This window comes from Taeniopygia guttata, chromosome 3 (genome assembly GCF_048771995.1).
Source record: "Taeniopygia guttata chromosome 3, bTaeGut7.mat, whole genome shotgun sequence".
In the NCBI taxonomy this organism is placed as follows: Eukaryota; Metazoa; Chordata; class Aves; order Passeriformes; family Estrildidae; genus Taeniopygia; species Taeniopygia guttata.
The window spans coordinates 90,570,026-90,594,094 of NC_133027.1; the positions used below are offsets into that span (position 1 = coordinate 90,570,026).

A 24,069-nucleotide genomic window follows, 5' to 3' on the forward strand; every position below is an offset into this window, starting at 1 on the left:
GCCAGTGGCAGGACCCAGTTTTCTCTGCTCCCATGAAATCCCTTCTGTGCCAGGCTCTGTGTGAGCACAGGAATTCAGAGGCAAATCACCATCCATTTCCTGCACCTACAGTCAAAAGGCATTTTTGGGTGGGAGGTCCCTTCTTGCACCAAGAGAACCAAAGGCCAGGGAGGCTAAAACTCATTCTCCTGCCTCATGAGGGCTAGGCTAAATATTGCAGGGAAAATGTCCACAAGTGAGTGGGATTAAACAGACTTCAGGCTGGATATAACTTGACTCAGCAGAAGCCACCTGGTAATTCCTGTGGAAGTGACAGTGAACTTGGGACTGACCCTGGCTGCCTTCATTGGATGCTCCTGCTCATCCAAGCCTTCAGCTGTTTTGCTAGAGTGAGAACTTAGGGCCTGATTTCTCAACTGTCTTCCAACTTTCATTAAATCCAAGGTGTGTATATGGTTTAAAATATATAATTTGGTAATTTCTAACACCGCTTAGAATGAGAAATTTCCAAGCATCATTTCCATCCACATAAACTTGTTCATGAATGCAGTTCAAAACCAGAAAAAGAAATCTGCAAGTCATACTGAAACCAACTTACCCTACTGCTACTGCAATAACTTAAATATAACTATGATGTCTGCACAGTGTTTTTAATTATTTTTGAAAATCCAAATATTTTTTGCAGACCTGCATGTTTACTCAGTCACTCAGGATAAGCTGATGCAAACTTATCCCTGAAGCTATAATAAGATATTAATTTTTGCCAGAATGACAAAAAAATCCTTGCTTGGCTGCTGAGGGATGGGATTGTCTTACCAATTTCAAATTTGAAATAGGATAGATTTAAGTTTTGCTGTTCTCTTCAGTGCATGTTTTCAAACCTTTTTGTGCAACCACAAGGAACAGAACCCAAATACAGAAGCACCATCAGACAGACCAATTTATCAGGATCCTGTACTGATTTCTTTAGACACGGAGCTTGGCTTCCTATTCAAGGCACTGCCAAGCTCTAAAACAAGTTTCTGACAGCTCCTTGGAGGTGGTGGAGAAGAGAGGGCGCTTCTGACCCCAGCTCAGGAAGGCTGTGCTACCTCAAAGCCACATGGGTCCAAATGGGGAACAAGAGCTGCCCTGGGAGAGAGAAGAGAGGAGGAGCAGGGAGATGAAGGCACAGGGACCTCACCAAGCACACAGTTTCCAGGCAAGCTAGGAAGCTGTGCTGGACTATTTTAATCCCCTCTTAAAGTGGGGGCTGCAAAATAAAAGATACTTTAACAGAGACAACTGATGTAACACAGGACTGGAGGCCCTGGGTTCACTTTGAGTACCAGATACTGAGCCCAGAACACACCATACATGTCACCAGCTGAGGAGCCACAGACAGGAGGTGGACACTTCCACTGGCGTCTGTCTGGAGTTCAGGTCCCTGTCCCAGCCATAAAGACTTTTTGCCCAGTCTGGCTGGCTCTCCCTATTTGAGCAGCCTCACCCAGCTCCCCAGTGAGACCCCAAAGCCCCAGCAGAGTCAGCAGCATTGCTCCCCTCCCCCGTAGGGTGGCTGCAATGGAAACCCCACCATCTCCTCCCAGGGCTTTGGATAAAGAAAGGTGACCAGCTCGAAGCAGTTTAACGAATGCACAATTGCCTGCACAGAAGCCCTTTATGTGAAATCAATGAACCGCTGGCTGTTTCAAACCTCAAACAAAATACAGGGGAGTTTTGATTGTGGTTTAGAAAGAAAACTGGAAGGAACGTGTTGGAAGGGAAGCAGATCTCACCCAAGGAGATTCGTGTGAGTGCTGGGATTAACACACTGCTGGCAATTCCTCCTGAATACTGACAGCTTTGTCACATGCAGTTTCACTGCATGATTTTAAACCCTAGGAACTCCTTGTGTGCTTTAAAAAAACAACAACAACAACAAAAAAAAAAAAAGGCCAGTGTGAAGTGACCTATCTGACATGGTTTCAGTGGCTGGTGCTAGGAGCAGAGGGAACAGCACAAAGAAAAGGATAGGTTTATGGGATGTTCAGCAGCATTTCCAGACAGCAATGTGGATTTATGAGCTACTTGAAGAACTTCTTCCAACTCTTTTTACCCATTTTCCCCTATATGAATGATTTCTAGCAAATCACAGCCTCCGCTTTCCTCCCCTTTCTGAAGGGCTGGGATCCAGCTGGAAGCTGGTCCACTGGGAAATAAAATGAGGAAAGGAATAAGCTGGCAGCACAATCCCTTGGCAGCTGGCGCTGGAGACAACACTCCCCTCTAATTCACAGCATCACAGAGTTCAGATTTCAAGGGAATGGCTGCCTCATTTCCTGCCAAGACACCTTGCAATGGCACAGCAGTGCCCTACCAGAATGCTCCAGCAGCCAAATCCTCCACAGGACTTTGATGGACCTCAGCTGACAAAGGAATGGCTTTATACTGCTGTGCAAAGCCTCCTCAGATAACTGCTATCTGCAACATAAACCACCATCAGCTAACAAGGACTAGCTGTTCCCAGCACAGCTGAGATTTTACTTGAGGTATTTACACTGCTCTTTGCCATAGATAAGGAATTATGATAAGAATTCAAGTGATTGTGTTTTAAAAAAAGAAAAAAGAAGAGGGAAAAAAAAAAATGCACCCAACCAGGCAGTTTATAACCTCAAGAGGTTTCTCAGGAAGGAACTGGGTAACAAGGTAGTTTGGGTGTCCTAAAAGTAAGGGCTGGGTTGTCTCCCTTCCAATTGCTTGTGAGACTCTAGACAATCCATTTAACTCTGAACCATTGAATCTCTCAATTCTGTGACTGGAAATTAGAGAGCAGTAATATAAGAAAATGCTTTTATAATCATGAAGTCTCATTCTATTGACAAAAGGCCATTTTACAGATGGAATTTCAAACTGATAACCTTCTTCTGATACCCAGGAGAGATTCTGGGATAATCTACTGCAGACAACCTTGCAGGGCTGAAGGGAATTGCATCAGGTTTTGGTTTTTACCAGGGAATTGTGAGGACAACAGGTTTCCTCTTGTACCTCCAAAAGCATCCTCACTGTACACACAGTGCCCTGGAGGTGGCAATCCTTGCCCCACCAACCTCCCTGGTGTAAGATTCCCAGGGATCCTAGAAAGACAAGATATTTAGGACCACCTTACAGTTTTGTAAAACTGAAGATAGAAAAGTGGTCACTACCATGGAAATACTGGGGATCTATTCCTTCTTTCCAAAAAGGAAAAAAAACCAAAAACAAACAACAAACCCAAACCAAACAGCCCAAGCCAAAGCAGTCCCTTCACTCCAAGCAGTTGGCATGACTTGATTTTTGCAAAAGGTGCAGATGGTTTATTGCCCAGTACATCTAGAAAATACTATTGAATCTTGGATCAGAATGAAAACTTCAGAAATATATTAAAACAAGGCAGCATTTCAAGTGGAACAGATACTCCAAAGTCAACCAGCTGCAGCCAGGCCTGAACAGAACCCTGGGGCAGAGCTCTCCCCATCCCTCCTGGCTGAGGTCTATAACTACTGTGGGGAGCCATCTGTTCCACGGAAAGGTGTGGAGTACATTTTGGTCTCTTCTGCTTCCACCTTACACAGCAAGGAAGTAATTTAGCTCTCAAGCACTTGTCTGATCTTGGGAAGGTGCTAATTTTAATATTATTCCTCCTCTCTGTAGGCTTTTGCACCTCTGCTTTCATGGTGAAGATAGCATCAGTTGCACCAATCCCCCATGCCATGTATGGGGATAACACATGCTTCCTGTCCTTCTGTTTCTGTGAGCCACATCCTGACACTGCCTGGCACAAGGGCATCTTGCTTTTGGTTGGAGCACCTGTGAGCTGCTCTTGCTTAATGATGTGACATCTCTCAAACACAGATGATGGTGACTTTGCAGAGTGCTCCCATCCCAACGTTGCATCCTGGTTTTAGGAAGATTTTGACATCACCCAGGGCTAAACTACCCAGTGTGGTATTAAAAGGCTCACTTTGGACATGAAGGAGGCTGCGATTTCAAGCCCCGCCTCTCTGATCCAAGTGCTTTGCAGTGAACAGTAGCAAAGCAAATATTCCTGTTTTTACTCCTAGTGCAAAGAAACCCCGCTTTTCAGGGGTTTGTGCACTGAGCAGAGCAGATCATATTTCTGTGACTCCACCCCACCTTTGTTTTTTCCTCCTTTTCTTTTTCACAATGACATTGGTATTTCTTTGGAGAATATTTAATTGCAGAAGGGTTCAACAGACCCTTCCCTCTCAGAGCCCTGTTCGGAAGTGTCAGCCCCAACTTGGAGTTCAACTCTCAGTCAGCAGAGCAGTAAAGCTGGCAGGCTTAAGTACTACAGGAATGCTAACATGGCAGATCTGAGAGAGTTAATTTGGCCAGAATGCACTCTAGTAATGTTTATGTTTTAGATAAAGTGCCTACAATGTTGCAGCTTGCCCTTCTGACCCCATTTCCTCATTCGTGTGCAGCTCAGAGAAAGTGATACTTAATTCCAAATCTTTGCTTTTATTAGCTCCCAGAGAGGGATAGGATTTCATCCCAGCCTTATCTCTGTTATAAACATCCTGTTACCATTCATATCGGGGGGATATCTTTGGGAAAATGATTAAATACTTTTCTCCAGACACAAACAGTATCTCCCAATTGATTCTGCACAGTCTGGGGTGATTTTGTTTGTGTGTGTGTTGTCAAACATCACGAGCCTCTGTATTCCAGAAGGGGTGAAATTTTACATGGAAGTGTGAAAATTTGTGGGGCTCTTCTATGAAATCCTGATATCTGTGCATTTAAGAGCTCAGTGCTGTATCTAGACCCAGCTTGGCAAGAGAGGTCAAATTTTTTATTCTACCTTTTGCAAAGTGTGCTGCAAACCACCTCTGATTGCATAAGTCACGAACAGGCATGACATAAGTGCTGGTGCTTTTCCAGCTGCTTTCAGGATTGAATCAACTTGGACACATTCTTGCAGTAGCACTAACAGTATTTACTGTTCACTTCTAAGGTAATTTTCAATTAAGCAAACAAAATGATGAAACACTGTGTACTCAAGGCAGCAGACTCCTGAAAAGCCCTTTCCCCTCACCCCACCAGCTGCCCACCACATATCACTGCTCCAAAGCAGCAGCTTTTCAGCCAAGGCACATTCCCAAACTCGAAGGCCTCAAAAGGAACTGGAAGAACAAGTCTCCCCAGGCTGTCCAGCAGTACACATAGGTGGTACTTCTAGAACCTCTGGTCTGTACATATCAAAGGACTCACAAATCAAGAAAGCCTTCCCCATAGAATCAGAGAATGGCCTAGGTGGGAAGGGACTTTAAAACTCATCTCATTTCAACTTCCCTGCCAGGAGCAGAGACACCTTCCCCTAGACCAGGTTGCTCAGAGCCTCATCCAGCCTGGCCTTGAACACTTCCAGGGATGGGGCAGCCACAGCTTCTCTGGGCAACCTGTGCCAGGGCCTCAGCACCCTCACAGGCAAGAATTTCTTCCTAATATCCGATTTAACCCTACTTTCTGTCAGTTTTAAGCCATTCCCCTTTGTCCTGTCATCACATGCCCTCATAAATCATACTGGGGAGGCTGAAGCTTGAAGGGCGACTCTGGGGATGTGTCTGCATAGAGTTTGTGGAAGACAAGGGCCTAATAACATCCTGCACTTAGCAGATGGCAAAGTTGGATGCTTTGGCAGTGCAAGGATGGGGCTTCTTCATGTCACGGTTGCATTCCCGTGCAGTTCATGGAGATGGACATGGACGTGTGATGGGACAAGCCCATGTGCAGAGGCTCTCTCTGTGTGGCTGTACCCAGTGCTGACACACCCGCTCCTTGTGACATCCTGCCAATTTGGTATCTAGCTCTGCACCCACTCTCCAGTTCCTTTATACAGGAGGGCTGGGCCAAGACCATAAAACCACATATGTCCAACATTAAATAAACCCTTGGATTCACTTATTCAGAAACACATTTTCAATGTCACAAAGGGTGGGTAGGAAGCCAGTTCTCCAAGACTTTCCACCAGAGCCGAGTGCCAAATTATGCTCCTTCTGACCTAGAAAATAGATATCCTGCTCAACTAAACCCCTGGATTTCCAAACACGCTCAGCAGGCAGCACTGCTCCTCGATCAGGAGCCATGGTGCAGCTCCACATTCCCCAGCACGCATCTGCAAACACTTCCATATGGCAGAGAGTGCCTGGAGCTGGGGCTCAACCCGTCTCCCCACCAAAATACATCCAAATTCTGAAAACAAACATAAACCTGGTCTACGTGACTTTTAAAGGGCAGACTGAGTATTAACATATACATGGAATTTAGAGTAAAGGAGAAAAAAAATGCTTCCAATAGCTGGAATGTAACTGATTGTAAAATTACAATCATTTTGCCTGGAAGTTCAAAAGGAATTTTTTTATATACATGGATAAAAAGAGACATCTCATTTTGGAATTCTTTTTTAACAAGTTAGCAAAGATACAAAGAAAAAAACATCACCAACAAAATATTTTCTTCCATGTTCTGTAATTAGCTTCTAATTCCTTTTAGCTTTGGAGGTTTGACTAGACCCAGTAATTTGGTAATTTAATGAAAATAAAATCCCAAAGTGAAAATTTTAAACAAAACCTGAGTTTTACATGGAAAGCTAGTTCCTGCTTCTTTCTTTCTTTTCTGTCCAAGATGGAAAGATATGAACTAAAGCTGAATATTTTTCAGAATTTCTTTCTCTCCTCTTGCTGGAGGCTGTAATAAATCAAGCAGACTTTCAGTTTAACCTTTTGATTTTAACAGCCTTTGTACCTAATTAAATAACACACCCTCCAGGGGACAAAAAGAAGGAACAGTCCTTCTGTTCTCCATCTCTTTCAGCCTTTCCTTCTTGGAGAAGCAGATTGAGATGCCTTGTGCAACAGGGGATGATCATGACTAGGAAAAAGTCTTTTGCACACTTTATAACATCACTCCATCACCTTGCTCAGATGGGCAGGAGCACCATGGGGTCAAAGCAGCACCAGCCCATCCCACAGCCCCCAGCATTGCACATCTCAGTTTCCTGTGCCACCTGGAAAGGGTCATTCTCAAGCAACCAAAAACAACATTCATGGCTCGTACTCAAGGAACATTTCCTAGGAAGAGCCTCCACATGGGCACAAATAACAATGAAAACAGAACCTTTTGGGATCACCACTAACAGATCTGGTCTCCTCAAGGCAAGGAGAGACAAGGCGGGTTCAGAAAGGTAGAAACAGGCTCTGAAGGGTGCAGAGGGCACCGACTTGTCTCCCCGCCAGCCACTCCTGTCCCCAAGTGGGGTTAAGCTCCCCCAGCAAACACCACTCATTTCTCTACTTGGCCCTCAGCCAGAAGATTTTGCCTTCCAGTCATGTGAACTCTTTAATTTGAGATTCTTACAAACTGAGCTTATATGAAACTGTTTCATGCAACAAACTGTTCCCATTCCCTCTCCACTCTACTATTCCTTCTAAAGCAAAGCCAAGCCCATTTATTGATCAGTCAACAATAAAGAAAGGACCAGAAATTCTGAGGCATCCTTTAAAAGCTGGGGAGATGTGCTCTCCTAACAGGTTTGCTCAGTTTAACTACACTCCTCTCAAACATTACACCCCTTAATGTGTATTTAAACAGGTCTTAACCTCTTGGGTACATTTTCTAATGACCTTTGTTTTAACCCAGAGCATTCAGTGGTGCAAATGAGATGCTGTGAGCCATGTGTGAGTCATGAGTTTTGCTGAAGTGAGAACTTGATCACTGATTCCAATAAAAAGTAGATCAGATTCTATATCCTTACTTCCAAAAGCCAGCCTGCCTGCTGTTTTTACCATGGCTGAATATAAGAAACATGACATTACACCGCAGGATGTTGGGCAGAAGAAAACTGGACATGAAATTATTTATTTCACTTGGGACCAGGACACTGCATTAAGTAGAAAGCTTTTCTGAAGGAAGATGAATGGGCAGTGGAAGAGGAGAAATAGTGATGGTTATTGCTAGATCCAACACATCAGGTGGCCTCACTTAGGGGATGAAGAGTCGCCATTAAATCTGGACATTGTGGGCATCATCCCTGCCTGCAGCACCTTGACAGCAGGGAAGAAAAGAGCCAGGAGAATGTGAGGTCAGAGAGTAAAGCAATACAATTCTGGTTATGTCACAGGCAGATGGTAGAACCTCATCTAGAATAACATGTGAATATCTGCTCCTTCTTTCCTTAAGATGCAGCGTATTAGAAGGAATTAAAGACAGGGAGGGGTATAAAGAAAGTGAAAAGTAGAAGAATGCAGTCAGAAGACTAGATAATGTTAAAAAAAAGTTCTTAAAAAAGCCCCCATCACTTCTGCTAAAAACAGTGCTTTCCTAGGAATGGTTATTTCTCACTTTTATATTACTTTTTGAGAAAAGAAAACCTCTGTCCTAAAAAATGAATAGAGAAATTTTTGCTGAACTTTTCAATCACAACTGAAGCCTGACTTTCTCAGTCCAAGCCAGGTCTCCAAAGCAATTTCTAGGTGCATTTCCCAGGCAGATCTTTCATTTCCATTTCTTTAACTGGGATTTAAACATGCATTTAAGCCTGGGCTTTTCCAGACTAAACCTCCTCAGTCTCACCAAAAGAGCTGAGCCCTGCATTGGCCATGTGCCTCAAGGAGCCCACAGCCAGCCCACAGGAAGCATCATCCTGGGATCTGGGAAGAGGGAATGTACCATTAGGCTGGGCTTAGACAACGCTGGGAGCCAGCAGAATGCAGGTCCTGCATTCCTATAAAACCCTTAGCTAAACTGAGAAGTCCAGTGGGCTCCAGGGCACAAATGTGATACCTGTGGGACAGAAACAGCCATGATGACAAGTGCCTGAGTATGGCAGAGGGGATTTGGGGACCTCCTGCCATTTGCACAGCCCTGGAGCCTGCTTTGGCCAGCTGCTGCAATGTTTGACCATCTCAAATGACAGAAGGATTACTGGAAGATACCCCCACCTCCACAGAGAGCCTCAGCCCAGCCTTCTCCACAGCAAACTGTTCTCTTTGCATGGTAATGCTGATTCCAATTGGGAATATGCAAAGGTTTCCAGACACAGAGCTTACACACACTTCTTTAAAAAAAAACAAGCACTTTTGGAAAAAGTTTAGTATTTGATCTCTGAACCACCTCTTCCCTATATTTTCTCAATAAGAATGTTTTGGTGTTGAAGGAGCTGTCAGCTTGGATTGGAAATGCTGAGACCTGACATTTCTATATTAAATGTCAACCAGATGTTTGCACACTTCCCTCATGAGCCCTTCAAGAAGCTTCAATTTGGTATTGTGTTGCATTATTAGGGAAAACCCAAGTTCATACCTTCAGCTGGAGCTGAAAGGGATTGAACACCTCAGGGGAAGAGAGAAGGTAGAAGAAATGACAGGTACCTGAGCAGCAGGAAATACTAATCCAAACTGCAATACACAAAAAACGGTGTCCATATTTTCTTTTTCTCTAATGTATTTGAAGCCTGACTGAAAGAAATTTGCTTTGATTTCAGAAACTATTTTTATATAATACTAACATTTTCCTTCAACCACTGAAGCAAGAGAAATGTGGAATGGGACATTGCCCTTCCCTTAATCCTTTCAGTCTCAGTGCTAGAGGTGGCACTGCTTCTGACAATGGAGAGTGGGATCCAGAGGAAAAACTGAAAAGTGATTTATTCATGAAAAGAGAAGAGACAAAGAAATATGATTGGAGCAGGAACTGTCTCTAAAGCCCCTACCTGAGATGCAGGAGGACCCTCATTTCTTTGCGCAGCTTTGCCAGAGAGAAGTTTCTGTTCCTGCTATGTAAAGTGGGATTTATAGGAAGATTTTTTTGTGTTTGTTGTGTCTTGTATGTTCTTCACAGCCAGGGACTCAACCTTACCGCGCTTTTCACATGTACTGCAACAGGGCCTCAGGCCCAGATGGGAACTTTAGGTGCCAGTGTATCAATAAATAAGGACATAAATAATATAGTTACAACATGTGGCTGAGAACTGGCTCTCATCCCAGAAATTCAGAGTGAACTTTCCTGGTTTTGTTGGTTTAGTTTGAGTCTCATTTCTTGGACAAAGTAACAATTTTTAAACTGCATTTTTAGTATTATTAAAGAAATCAACAGGGAGACCTGGACATTGACCCTATAAAATGGGCCTCATGAACATCTCCAAGAGGCAGCTAAGGGCTGTTGATGGAGCAGGCAGGATCAACACCCTCTCCCAAGCCAGATCCTTCACTTACAGCTGCATCCAAATTTCAGAATCCACATTTTTTGGATCAAGCATATCTACAGAATGAAAGGCATTAACACATACACACACCCTGCTAGAGTTAAGGTTTGTGGTAAAGGCTGAATTCTTGTCTTCCACATGAAACAAGCCCCAAAAGACGCTGTTAGAAGTAAGACCCAAAAAAAAAATCCCCACTGGAGCAAACATTCTGCAAGAAGGGAACACCTCCACAGCCTCCCAACTCACCCTCCACAAGCACAGTGTGAGCCGTGCTGATCAGCTGAGAGCCAATTCCTAACCTGAGAAGGCACAGGCAAGAATTCCCACTGAACTGCAGTATTGAGAACAAGGCCACAGGACTTGGCAAATGGCTTCCAGTGGGACCATGATGAGAGCCTGACCTTGCACACCCATGCACAGGGGGCTGTGAAATAAACTGGGTGAAATCCTGGCTGCAATGAAGTCAGTGGCAAAACTCCCACTGACTTCAGGCTGGTCCGGGATTTTACCCATTATATTTTTGAATGTCAGGGCAGCAGCTGAGTACCAGATCTCATTCCAGCCTCCCAGGCCTGTGTGAAGCCACTTGTCAAGGTTCAGTGACCACTCCAGAGCACCAATCCATTCCCCAGCAGCAGGCTCCACAGGAAGAGGTGAGCAGGTTGGAGGACTCTCCATAAATGTGTCACCCAAAATGGGGCAGAGAAATCTGATAACTTAGAGCAACTCCTGTGTTACTCTGCTTGGTGGGGAGCACAGGGACACTGCTGAGGGTTTCTGAAAACAAAAATACTTTATCATTACAAAGGCTGGGGGACTCATTGTCCTGTGTGAAGTCTCTTTTGACAACACATTGGCATCTGAAGAGAACAGATAGAAGAGATGCTCAGCACAGAGATATACTGAAGGAAATAACAATTACTGTCTTTGCAAGAATCCAAAGATCGGAAAAGTGCTTGAGCTATTTCATAATTCTCTGGCAAAACCACACAGGTTTATCCGTGTCCTGCTGAAGTCAATGAGGGTGATTTCAGTGCCACAATCAGAGCATGTAGCTTTCATGTATTGGTTTGCCACTCATTTAAAGCTAAAACACCTACTAGGAAGTAGGATTCTCTGAGTACACACATATTCACTGCTGAAGACTTGCTGGGAAACATCTGCTTGGAACCACTTTTAGGTGACAGTTGTTCTCTGGGAAAAGTTGCCAATGGATCTGCTGGAGAGCAGCAGATGGAAAACACAGAGTTTGGGTTTGCTAACAAGATTCAGGAGAAAAGTAAACCAACAGTGTAATTTTCTCTCAGTGAAGCCTGTTCAGCAAATGGCCATGTTACCTACAGAATAAAAATACTTTTGTCTTTATGATCCTATTCTAGGGTTTGAAGGGAAAACTTAATGTTTGTTTCAGCTCTAATAGGAAAAGTATTGCCAGAGAGTAGATAAAATCCAGCATCTAAACTGCAAACCATACACCTCATAGTTCACATCCTTGGAGTGAAGAATATTAAACATATCCCCAGCAAGTCTTCCTCATTCCTAAATATGAAAATTTAACACCTACCAACTTCTTAGACAACAGCAAGCCTTGAATGAGCCATGACCTGGTCTTTCATTGAAGAAGCCAGACTTTGCTTCAAGAAAATAAATTCTTTATACCTACCAAAAATCATAGCTATTTAAATAGCACCAACTGCATAACCACAGATGAAACTTCACTACTTGGTGCATACCTGACAGGGATATGCTGCCTGATTCTGTTTACAAATAATTAAAAGCCCCACCTGTAAAATCTGCCTTGGTGAATTTTATATTGCTCAAATGGTTTTCTCCAAACCCAACTTCTTTTGTAGTGTGGAGGCCTGAAGCCAAAGAAGTTCTGCATGTTTATAATCAACAACTCACAAGACCTTATACAATCACCTTAGTCCAACACACACAAACAGGCAAGAACATGCAGAATCAGAGTTTGTCTGGCAAGGTGGGAGATACTGGAATGCTAATAGACATGACCAGAAAAGACATTCCAGTGTGTTAAAAAGATTCCTGAACACTGGAATGATCCTGTGCTCCCCAGAACAATAAGTAGTTAATACTGGAGGAAGGGATGGTTGTTGAATTGAACCAATAACAACCAGGTACTCTTAGACCCAGGAAAAGCAAAGGTGAGAAACACATCACAGTTCTCTCTACCCCTGAGCTGGATTCTTTGCAGTGGTGCTTGTTAGGAGCACCCTGTGTGTGTTAATCTTTCTCCTGAGATTCTTGCATAAAAACAACAAACAACCCACAAAACCCCAACAGAAATCTCAAAGTACACATATCCATCCTGTCCTAACACAGGGATAGAGGCACCCAGCTAAGTGGTAACAGCACAGGAAATGCAGGTGTGTGGCTACATGCAGCTTCCTCTGCAGACTTTGGCTCAGACAAGTCATGACACAAGCTTTGTGTGACCACAAGTACTCCCAAGTTGCAGAGATGGTGTTGGTAGTTGCAAAATAATTGTGCACACAGCAACAAAAATATGCATGTTTTGGAGTACCAGTTGAAAGACAGAGACATCCCTTACAAAACTTATTCCCTTTTGGTTAGCTGAGGGTGAGTTTGTCAGGAGTGAGGGAAAGAGAGGAAAAACACTGGAAGAAGCAGTAGTTGAGCTGTTTTTCAAAACTGATTTTTTTTAAAGAGCAAAACAACCCCCACGTGAGTATCCCTACAAATCACATTTTTTCAGCTTTTAAAAATGAATTTAAGAAGATAGCTGTAACTCCCAGCAGGTGGTGAGGACACCTCCTGTTATTTGTGTCCAGTGCACAGACACCCCAATCCCCAGGCCTGTGTGAGCAGGGCCCAGGGTGATGCTGCAGAGCAGACCCAGGTAACCCAAGACCTTAACCCCTCACTACCTGCAGCAGCCAGGCAGGCAGGAAAGCACCACTGTTTGCAGCTTATCAATGGAGAAATAAACTAGGCTAAAGAATAACTTATCTGTGGTCTAAAACAGACCTTGTAGCAGAAACAAGAGCAACAACAAGCCCCACTATTGCCCATCAAATGCTTTCTAGGCAGGGAAACAACTCAGATGTCAGACCTGCATTCACCCAAAATCCATCTCTCTGCATTATTTCTGCACCTACATACTCCTCAGACAGGTAACATGTATTTCCTGTATTTAAGACACAGAACTATTAAAATACAGGCCTCCCCCAACTTTCTCCCAGCTGGTGACGTAAAGCACTTTCTGGAGACATCAACATAGCCAGGCAAACTCCTTGTCACACCACTAATTTGCCACCAAAGCACCCCTTACACAAGATTGCACCTGCTAAGGGTGTGCTTCCCCCCTTATCCTCCACAGCACCTCAGAAGGGCACCCACACCCCCACACCAAGGGTGGTGGCACCCCCTCTCCAGCAGTATCCTTAAAGCCCCAGGGGCTGCTCCACACTTGGGTGCCAACACAGGACAGGTCTCGAGGAATAAAGAGGAGAAATGGCTGCAGTAACTGCTGCAGATCAGGAGCAAAGAGCAACAAGTGTCAATTTTAGACCAGTCTGCTTGCAAAACACCAATAATTTTTTCCTTCACATTTTTAGAAACAAAATACCTTTTCCTCCCATGTTAGTCAGAGATTAACCTAGACGACATGGCAAAATATATATATGTTAAAACATACCTTGTGTGGCTCCACAACAAAATTCAGCACCTCCTGCTGAGCTCCAGGAATCTTGTAAGATGTTATTGTGCACCTACTGACCTGTCAAAACACAAAATGCTCTCAGAACCTCCACCACTGATTATCTGTGCAGCAGATCACTGTACATGAGTATTTCTGGATATACTTTGTCTGTCCACTCTCTACTTGTTTGGAGCAGAGAATAAGCAAAACGAGATGGTTTAGGCAGATGCTAACATGCCCTGAACTAGCTTTAAAGTCTTTGGACAGTAAAATACTTTTTATTTATAGTGTAGTGCTTCTTTCCCAGTTCAGGCATAGTTCAGTCCCAGTCATATAAATAATACTCTATTATAATAGAAAAAATCCCAGTGTATAGACCTACTTATTACACCAACCAGATAAGCCCTTTAAGGCCAGGGTAATTTATGGACTACGCTGGAACATTTATGGGCTAATTAGACAGAGCTACAATGATAATGAATTTTATGGACACTGAAAAAGCCCTGCAGATGAGCAGCCTGGCAAAGCACAGAATGTCACACAGCTTTGAAGACCATTCTTCCAGCACTAGTAATATATGGCTCTGTGAGAGCTGGGGCTGTGCTGGCAGCCAAAGCAGCACTGGAAACAACTCCTGCCCCCAGACAGATGGGAGCTGGGAGCTCCTGCAGCCTGTCCTCAGCCACTGGTCTTGCCTGGTAAATATGAGACATGAAAATAATACATTTGTTCGGGTAACGAATAGTTGCCACCAAAGCACAAAGGCACCAGCCCAGCAAAGCAAGATTGATGTGTTCCTAATTTTCATGTCTTTCAGGAGCAAATTAGATCCTTCCTGAGATTAAAACCAACTACCTCAACCCTCAATTTCTAGGGATTGAAATTAGTCAAGGAAGGTAATTGTCTTGCTCTCTCAGCAGTGATGGTTTTGTCTGGCTCTGGAAAGGAAAGGAGTCCAGAAGCTGGTGGATTTTCAGGGACAACCTTCTCCAAACTCAAGAACTCTCCATGCCAGCAATCTGAAAAACAATGTCAGCAGGAGCCTGCATGGAGGAACACAGAGCTCCTGACAAAACTGAACCATAAAAAGGAAGCATACAAGAAGTCCAAGAAGTTACAGATGACCAGGAATACAGTGGGTGACCAGACACTGCAGTAGGTTGTGCAGAGAGGTTATGAAGTCTCCACACATGCAGGTATTGAAACCCTGAGAGGCCCTGGGAAACTGTCCCTGCTCAGAGCAGGGGGGGACAGGATAGTATCCACAGTTGTGACGCTGGTGCTCAAAGGGTGCTGAGCAGAGATGTGTGTGAAGTGCTACCCCACTGGTGTGCCAAACACACCTGAGTCAGAGCAGCTGGGGATGTGCCTCCATGTCCCTGATGACCAGAGCCCTCATGGCTTGTTTTCTCCCAGCTGCAGACAGACACAGGTGGGACTGCCCTGCCCTTTGCACAGCCATCCTATGGTCAGAGCTCTCAGCTGCATGTGGGGAGCTCTCCCAGGACTGTTCATGTATTTTACCATAAACAACCTTGGCATAAAACAAACCAAAACAAAATTTGACCCAAACAAAAAAATCATGGGAATTGGCATGAGAAGCCAGGAACCCTACCTGCCAGCTGGATGCCCTGAGTGCTGTTACAGACCTTTTCTTCCCAGGGTATTTTCCTCCTTGGAGCCCTCTGAATCCCCAGTCTGAGTTGAACAGAGGCTCTTGATTGTGCCAGCCAAGCCTGTAACCCCAAGGCCATGCAACACCATAAACAGAAACTGGGCATCTCAAAGACTCATCTGAAAGACTCTGCAATACATATGTCAACTTTCCTGTAGTTGTTTCTTCTGATTCTGTTTGCCTGCTTTGCCTTACAGCACATCTCAGCATGAAAGCAAACAGCTCAGAGATCCCTAATCCCCTCACTGCTACTCCTATGTTGTTATCTCAGGGCAGAAGGTCTGGCTTTACAGCCACACATTGCATATTACACCTCAGTGTATTGATTTAGCAACAGCTTCCTCTGATTTGTGGCTGCAATGGACACTAAAAGTGGTTCCTGTACAAAAATATATGTGGCATAGTCAGTAGAAATTAATTTAAAGCCACTAAACCTGCCCTGTGAATAGTTCTGTGCTTTGAAGTTAAGCACACCCTGGGGTTTACAGGTATTTAAGCAAGGCTCAGCTCTGTGCTGACCAGTATTTCAGAAGGTGTTTCCTAAAAGGTGTTTGACCAACTACAATTGTAAATTGAAGGTAAATACAATTTTCAAAACCTCCTCAAATAACACTTTTGTTACTCTCAGTAGGAGTTAGAACCCACATCAACACAGACTTCAATCCTGAAATGAACTGGCTTTAAAAGCTCAAAGACTTGCTCCTGGGGAGGATCTTAGTTGCTTTCTGGAAATCTCCTTCTGCCCAGTGAGGAAAAGTGGCCTTCAGCCTTAACAGCACTGAGCAGGGAATATCCAAATATGTGACTTAAGGATTTGGAATAGGCTTTCTTAAAAGAAAACACTCACTTGGACCTAAAATCTGGACTCTTTGGGACAGGAACTTTGGGCTTGCTAATTCATTTCAGTGCCTGCTGACACAGCTAATTAGAGATAGGAAAATCAGATGGGAGCCACCTCCCCCAGCACAGACCTCTGCAGCTGAATTCACCTTCTAACCCAACTTCAGGGCCAACTAGAGATGCTTTTTTAGGGGCTGGTTCCTTTGTCCCCTTTCAGGGTGAGCTCTGGGCTCAGAGCCCATTTCTCTGCCCTGGGAGCACTAGGGGGACTGGTTCCCACGTGGCTCTGAGCATCAACCTCTGTAGGTGAATAAATTTAGGTGAAAGAAATCCTCTCCCTCCTGAAGGAATGCCATATCCCATTGAAATAATGCAGGGTTAGCCACCCCCGTGCTTTGGATATCCCTCCAGTTTCTGCTATTAATTTATATATTCATTAATACACATTAATTCATATACATATTAGTATATGACCTTTTGTCTTTGCATGTATCTGCTTGGGGTTTGGTTTATGGGGGCACCAAATAACATCACAATTTCTCATGGGAATGCTGAACAACTTGTAAATTCACGTAAATAAGTGGGTGTATTAGAACAGAATTCAATGAAAACCAGAAATCCAGTAAAACACATTGACAGTAAAATACATTCTTGGAGATTCTCTGTTTCCTTTAAATTTCTGAAACACTGAACACACAAATGGTTTTGACATTACTATTAGGACCTTTCACACTTTCCCCTCTTTTGTTTTTTCCCTACTTGAAAATTGAGAGACATTGGAAGTATCATGACATGTTTTGATCACCTTTCACATCTCATACTGTTTTCCAGTCAAAAAAAGTGGGAAAACAGGAAAAAATGAAAAATAGGAGGCTAGAATTGCAGCTAAACCACGGCAGTGCCACAACTGAATAAGGAAGCAAAAATTTGGTTTACAGAAACCAAACTATATAAATCTTTCAGTCTAGTACTTCATTCTGATTTAGGAAAAAAACCCCATTTTCCCATATTTCCTTCTTGGTTTGACTGGAGATAAAAACTTGTGGTGTATTAATCCCTTCCTAAATTAGATATGCCCTCTGAAAAGTATGGAATCATGGGCTATAAATGGCCTGGCATTAATTGCAGTAATTTCCCCATGGCTAAAATGAATGTTGCAGGGCCTTTTATTCCCTTAAATTCTCTTCATCCTTTCTTTAAATAGCTGAAGTGTGAATGTCACCTGACATTTCTGTTCCTTTGGGGAGCAGTTGTACCCCCTGACCCTTGGCTGTGTCTCCCAGAAGCTGCAGTCATTTTCAGTTAAGGGTAATTGGCAGCAGAATACACTTTGCTCTGTATAGTGTTAAAAATGGGGGACTTTGTTTTGCCAACCTTCCTGAACTTCCTTTCAGTTCAACGAAGGAGTGCAACATTTGTATAAGAAAGAAATATTGTCTTCAATGGGAAATGTATTCCATGTGTGTTATAATTTATATTATGACAGATCTTTCTTAACATACAATATTGTTATTCACTGGGTGGAAACTTTATCAACTTCTTTCTTTCTTTTGGAAAAAAATGAGTTCTTTGAGGCAACCATAATTTTTATTTGCGGAAATGTGTGATAAATTTGAATAATAAATTTATATTAAACCTCCCATTTGTATTCGATTTCCTTCATAAATCTGGGTAAGATGTCAGCTGAGCTGTTCATGTATAAAATATTAGAACAAACATTGCCTGTCTAATTGAAAAATCTGTCTTCATCAAAGACCTGGAGCTGAGCTTAAGAATGAAAGATGGAGGCTTTATTTAATGCAACTCTGCCCCGACTGTCATGAATGCTGTCTTTTTCCTCCCCTTCACCATCTCAACAGGAACAGCAAAGCTCTATTCCCCAACTGCTCTTAAAGGCAGAAATACAAAGATATGCAGAGAAAGGAATGGTCGCTGGTGTCTGTGGAGTGCTTTACAGGACTTATGTTGGTGAGCGTTAATCCTCCTGCACTTAGAGGATGGGAGTTGCAATCCCTACTGGATTGACTGGCCTAGGCTCAAAATTTACAGCCAATGTAATAATCTTCCAGGGTCACCCCATGGGGTCACTCCTGTTATCACCAGAGGATGTAACAACAGTGGGGAGAGATAAAGGCAGGAGCAAAAAGGGAAATGAAAAAAGAAGCTGGGAGGATTTTGCAGACCAAGGTAAGTAAAAAGGAGAAAAGAAACGGGCAAAAACTCGAGAGCATATATGTGTTTTCAGAACTGCTGGGATTTCCCTGGCTGATTTAAAGCTCAGACAGTGACTGTGAAAACTTGCCAACCCCACCAGCATGCCCTGAACTAGCCAGACTTTCATGAGAGCCACTGCAAAGTCAGTCCTGGTTTGAAATGGAGACTGAAGACTCTGTGGCCCTTGGAGCAGGTGAGGATGAGAGCTGGAAGGTCTGGGAGGGACCCAGAGAGAGCAGGATCCCAGGGACCCTGGCTGCAGGATGGAGGGTGCCTGCTCTTCTCACAGGGGCACAGGGCTTGACTCTGCTGAGCTTCAGAGACCTGCAGCTGGGGTGAGCAGGACCCTCTCAGTTTGTTATTCCAGAAAAAAAGTGCCCAAGTGCCTGATAATTAGCAATTCAAGTGTCTGAAAGTCTTTCAAAGTTCATTTGTAAGGAAGTTTGTAAGACTTTTCTCTGCTGCCTTCAGGAAGCACTGAGGTGAGTGAATGAGAAATAAAGCTGGTGTGTAGAGAGCAGTCACCAAAGGAGATAAATGCCTACTTTTGTCAAGCTGGATCCTTCCCAGGGCCTCACAAACAGCTCAGCGAGGCTGAAGGTTGCAGTGCTATGAACAGGGTGGAGCTGCATCCAGATGTGGACTTGGCTGGCAGCAGACAGATTTGTGCATCGCTTTGAGCTGGATCAGGTCAGAGATACGGCCCTGGCATCTCCTACAGATGGGAGCAGCTGCTGGGTTGCTACTCACAGCTCTGGAAACTGTGTTCAGTTTTTATCCCATCAGACACCTTCCCTACCACCTTGTTCAAAGCATTCAGCTCCTCCAAACCCTGGATTTCAGTTTTTTGCAAATTATATTTCATTGTCTTTCAGTTGTGGCCCTGGTGCTCTCACCACAGGGCCAAGGGTTTTGCATTGGCCTTGGAGCTGCTTCCAGCCCTAAGCCAAAGCACAACCTGAGTAACAAGAAGGAATCTGGAGATGAGAAAGAACAAAGAACTGCCAAGGGGCCCAAGAAGATGTAACTTGCACAAGAAGCAAAATCTCAATGTAAGCCACAGTCATGGGTCTATTCTGATGGACATTAAAGGTGGCATAACATCAATATTAATAAATAATCCTGTGGCCACTGAAAACTTAATCTTCCATCTTTTGGAAGGATATCCTGCACCAAAGGATTGAAGACATTTCTAAAAGTTCAATCTCTACTCGTGACCCTTCAAGCACCTCACCAGTACCTTTGTGAAGGGTGAAGAGCACCTATTTTAGCATGTAAAGCTCTCCTTTAACTCAGCAACCTCCCAAACCATATAACTCCTGGTAAAGAGGAGTGTGAGTACATCAGAAAGACAGGAAAAGGGAACTGATGACTTCAACCAATGTAAAGAAAACCAGAGACTAACAAATTTGTCAAGAAACTATCAGTCTGTCAAAAGAAAATAAACCACATTTCTGCTGCACTCAGAAGTGAAACCAGTATCAGCCTCAGCCTTCAAAGTACTGGAGATCCTGTGTCTCTTCTTGGTAGCTGGAAATTCATCCAAGGTTTAAGACAATCTCATTTGTCTCCTGTTGCAGGTTTTTGGCTCTAATAATTTTTCATGTAGGCAGTGCTGCTACAGTGGAATTACAGCCCAGCAATACCTTTCACCTTTCAGGGAGAAACTAGGGAGGGATAGGATGACTTGTGATAGAAATATTTTTTGTTCAGCCAAAAAGATAAGGAAAAAAATCCCATTAACCGCAACACAAGTACCCAATAAGAACCTAAGAAAACTGGAATGAATATTCTTCAACTCCTGAACAAATCTGCAAATTAAAATGTCTCATTTTCTGGTTTTGATAAAACACAGAAACACTCCAAGGAAAGTAGAAACTTTCTGTGATTTGCTTGCTTTGGCAGAAATTAAATAGTTTCTGATAATAATTTTTATGAACAGTGCTTCTACCAGCCTTTGCTCTCACCATTCCTTTATTAAAATCTAGGGAAGCCTCTTATTAAAAGACATGTAAAGGAATAAGCTAAAAGCAAATCACCTCTCTGTTTGCATTAAGACATAGTGGACATGTAGAGGAGATGGCTTCCAACCAAAGTCAAAGGAAGACCCTGCCATTTCAGTGGAGACATTCAGGTGGCATCAAGGAGTTCAGTCACAGAACTTCCTGCGGTGCTACATGTCAGGAGTATTAAGTTTCAAGAGTACCATAACAGACTGGGAGCAGATGCCAGAAATGGCAACCAACTGTGCTAGAAATGGTAACTAACCATCCTGCCTCCCTGGTAGGATGATCCAAAACTACACGGTTCAGCATAGCACTGCTGCTCTTACACCTCAGGTGGATTTGTTCTCAGATCTCACAAATACCAACACACACTTTATGAATACCAGAGGTATGAATATGAATTCCAGAGGTAACAAGAGGAAGGCAAGAGGTTAACACTGGCTCTGGAGCTTCCTGACTCTGGGAGATCCAGAGGCTGATGGGAGCAGCACTCACCCTTTGCAGTTTCCATTCGATACTGTCATTTATGGAATGACCTGTCTATTAACCCTACCCCACTCTTGCTGCACCAGCAGCAATTCAGGTGGAGCTCAATAACCTCTGTCATTGTCCTGGCCTGCCATGAGGTTTCTCAGCTCAATGCCACACTTGAATGACACTCTGTCATTATGCTATATTTAGGTAATGAAAGGTGTAATTAGCTTTGTTCTGCTGCAAGCTGATCTGACCCTGTATGCATTATAAAAGGTAATAAAATAGGTGCCCAGATATAAAACCCTGAATAAGCATATTATTCGGTGTAATTTCACAAGCCAAAAACTGATGAAAGAACTGGGGTGACTGAGCCTCAGCTGCTGCAATGCTCAACCAGGCTCGCCGTGAGAAGCCACGCAGAAAGCGCAGCCAAGGGTTGTTGAGGCATCAACAGAGCCAATATTGAACCAGTCCCCCCTGGTGCAGCTTTTCTATAATTGATGGCATTTTGCGATGATTGCTTTCCTATTACAGCCCTGTATCTTATCTCCCCATTGTGAGGGGAGCAGCTTTATGTTATTGTTAGGGCCACCATTACCCCGGGCCCATGGCCTTTGTGGGGCTGTCGGCTTGTCATTAATTGTCCTGCCTGACCTTTGTCTGGGACTTTGGCCATCTGCTTTATCGTACCCCACCAGCCTGCGGGAGGAATGAATGGAACTGATCATATAAAAGTCCTGGCAGGAGAGATACTGGGCTAGAATCTTCGGATGCCAAATGAGTCAGTCCTTGGGACATCACACATTTTCTTAGCATGAGTAATTCCAGCTGGGGAAAGGAGTTTTCTGGTATTTGCAAAAAAAAATGCTGGCGTGTTTGATAGGGGTGCTATCCACACCAGCAGGTCCTTGCTGATTTACCAGGTGAGTGTCACCTCAGCTTTGGACTGTGCCTTAGCTTTTCAGGGAATATCCTGAATGCTTTGCTTGTTCCTAAGACAGTGGAAAATCATGCAGCAGCTCATACTCTCCTACATCCAGGCCCTGATCCTGGAGATGAGATACTCCTCCATCTTCCCTTGATTCCAGCTGCAGCAGGATCAGGGCTCCACAGTGAAATATGCCAGTGGAAAAATCCCTCTTCTGCTACACCAGAGGCTGACCTGGTATCTATCAGTGGTTGGGAACCACTGAGATGCTTGAGCAAGGACAGGAAGCCAAGAAAATGTGGGCACCTGAGACACCAGCTCCTGGCAGGGAGGCTGGTACTGCCCATCCATGGTGCTCTGGGACTTCACAGTGCCTCACACATTTGGAAGGGAATACAGCATTTCGGTGTGTGGGCTCACCCCCTCCTGCCCATTGTTCTCTTGGATGTGGCTGCTCCTGAGTGGCCCACCCACCATTCCCCACACATGCTGGGTGCCTGGGAGTTCCTGGCCCAGCATACACACAAAACACACCTTGGAGGAGCCAACTCCAGGCTGCTGGACAGCATTTTCATATAATGGACATGATCAAAAGGCTGCTGGAGTCACGGGAAATGGACTCCACTTGTCCCTTCCATGGACTCCAGTGGGCTATAAAGCAGGGCCTGTGATCAGCAGCCTATGAAGTCTCCTCAGGAAAGACTCCCACAATAAAGATGTTTCACCTGATGCAGATATTTGTAAAACATTTCTCAAGCAATTAAAAACAGGTAATGATGAAATTGCATGGGAATGGACAAAGGGAAATGGTTCTGTTTGCTCTTTGCTAATGACCAGGACTGTGGGTGTTTGCTCCCTGCTGGGAAGAAGGAGTTTCTCAGATACATTCCCTAGGTAAGGCAGGAGCTGATGATGAATAGACGAAATACCAAAGGCAAGTATTCCAGTTATTGACCTCTGGTCTGGCTGGGACCACAAAGTAACCTGTGCACACCTACCCCTCCATCCCACTTTACCACCTGTTGCTCTTCTTTCCCTCTGCTGGGTCTCTAACCCCTAATTTGTTTGCCATGCATAAAGGAATAAATGTTTTCAATAGCTTGAATGCAGTTATCTTCTAGAAAAAGGCACTGATTCTCAGGGAAGCCTTTTGACCAGCACTAAAAATCTGCTATAGCAACAACGGTTGAGACATTAAAAAGAGACCTTAAAAATTCATAGTATTTGCTTGTTTTAATTTTTTTTCCCCTTGTGTGTGGTATCTAATAAACTCTTCCAATTCCATTATTTCCCAATAGCACATTGTCTTTATCAGAATAAATCAAATTTTTACCCTCATATCCAGTACCCACATTCTAGGATATATGGAAAATCCACAAAGCAGCCAGGAATATGAAGGCAGGTATGGGGACACCAACTCAAATCCACCCTGGCCACCAGAGATTTCACCCAGGAATTACAAGGCAGAAAGCCCTGTGTTTCTTGTGAGGTCAAAACAGATTTCCCAACCATCCTCTTGGATCTCATATCTTCTGAATTATTTCATCTGGAGCATGTCTATCAAGCCAAATCAACACATCAGCTACAAGCAGCCATACAGCTGATTTCCCCCTCCCTTTTTTTTCCGCACAAATAGCCAGGCATAGCCACAGCAAGATCCTCCAAGTCTGCAAGCCCCAGTCTGCCATGGGCCCAGCTGGATACAGCCTTGGAGCAACCCATGGCCAACACCTCCCCAAATCCGCAGCGGGACATAGCAACCGCCCACACTTTCACTCAGGAATGCCTCTGGTCTTGGGAGATGATGGATATTTTGTCCTGATGATCCCCATGGAAAAACAAACAAACACACACACACACCTTCTGACAGCCCCATAACCTGGCTACTACTGGGGGACGGGAAGCAACACCCTGCCAGTAGAAAATTACCCCTGTGTTCAGGCAGGCACAGAGAGCAACAGGTACTCTACTCTACCACAGGCTTCCTCCTCAGCCTTGGGAAAG

The 24,069-nt window shown here is 44.0% G+C and overlaps 1 long non-coding RNA gene across 2 annotated transcripts in view; it reads right to left on the minus strand.

The window, feature by feature from the left end:
- LOC116808070 (uncharacterized) overlaps positions 1–24,069 on the minus strand; it is a 188,630-nt gene that overhangs the window by 93,666 nt on the left and 70,895 nt on the right. For both annotated transcript variants that reach the window (XR_004367405.3, XR_012055225.1), the window contains exon 3: positions 13,926–14,006. This is a non-coding gene — a long non-coding RNA (uncharacterized lncRNA). The remainder of the gene's footprint in view (positions 1–13,925; positions 14,007–24,069) is intronic.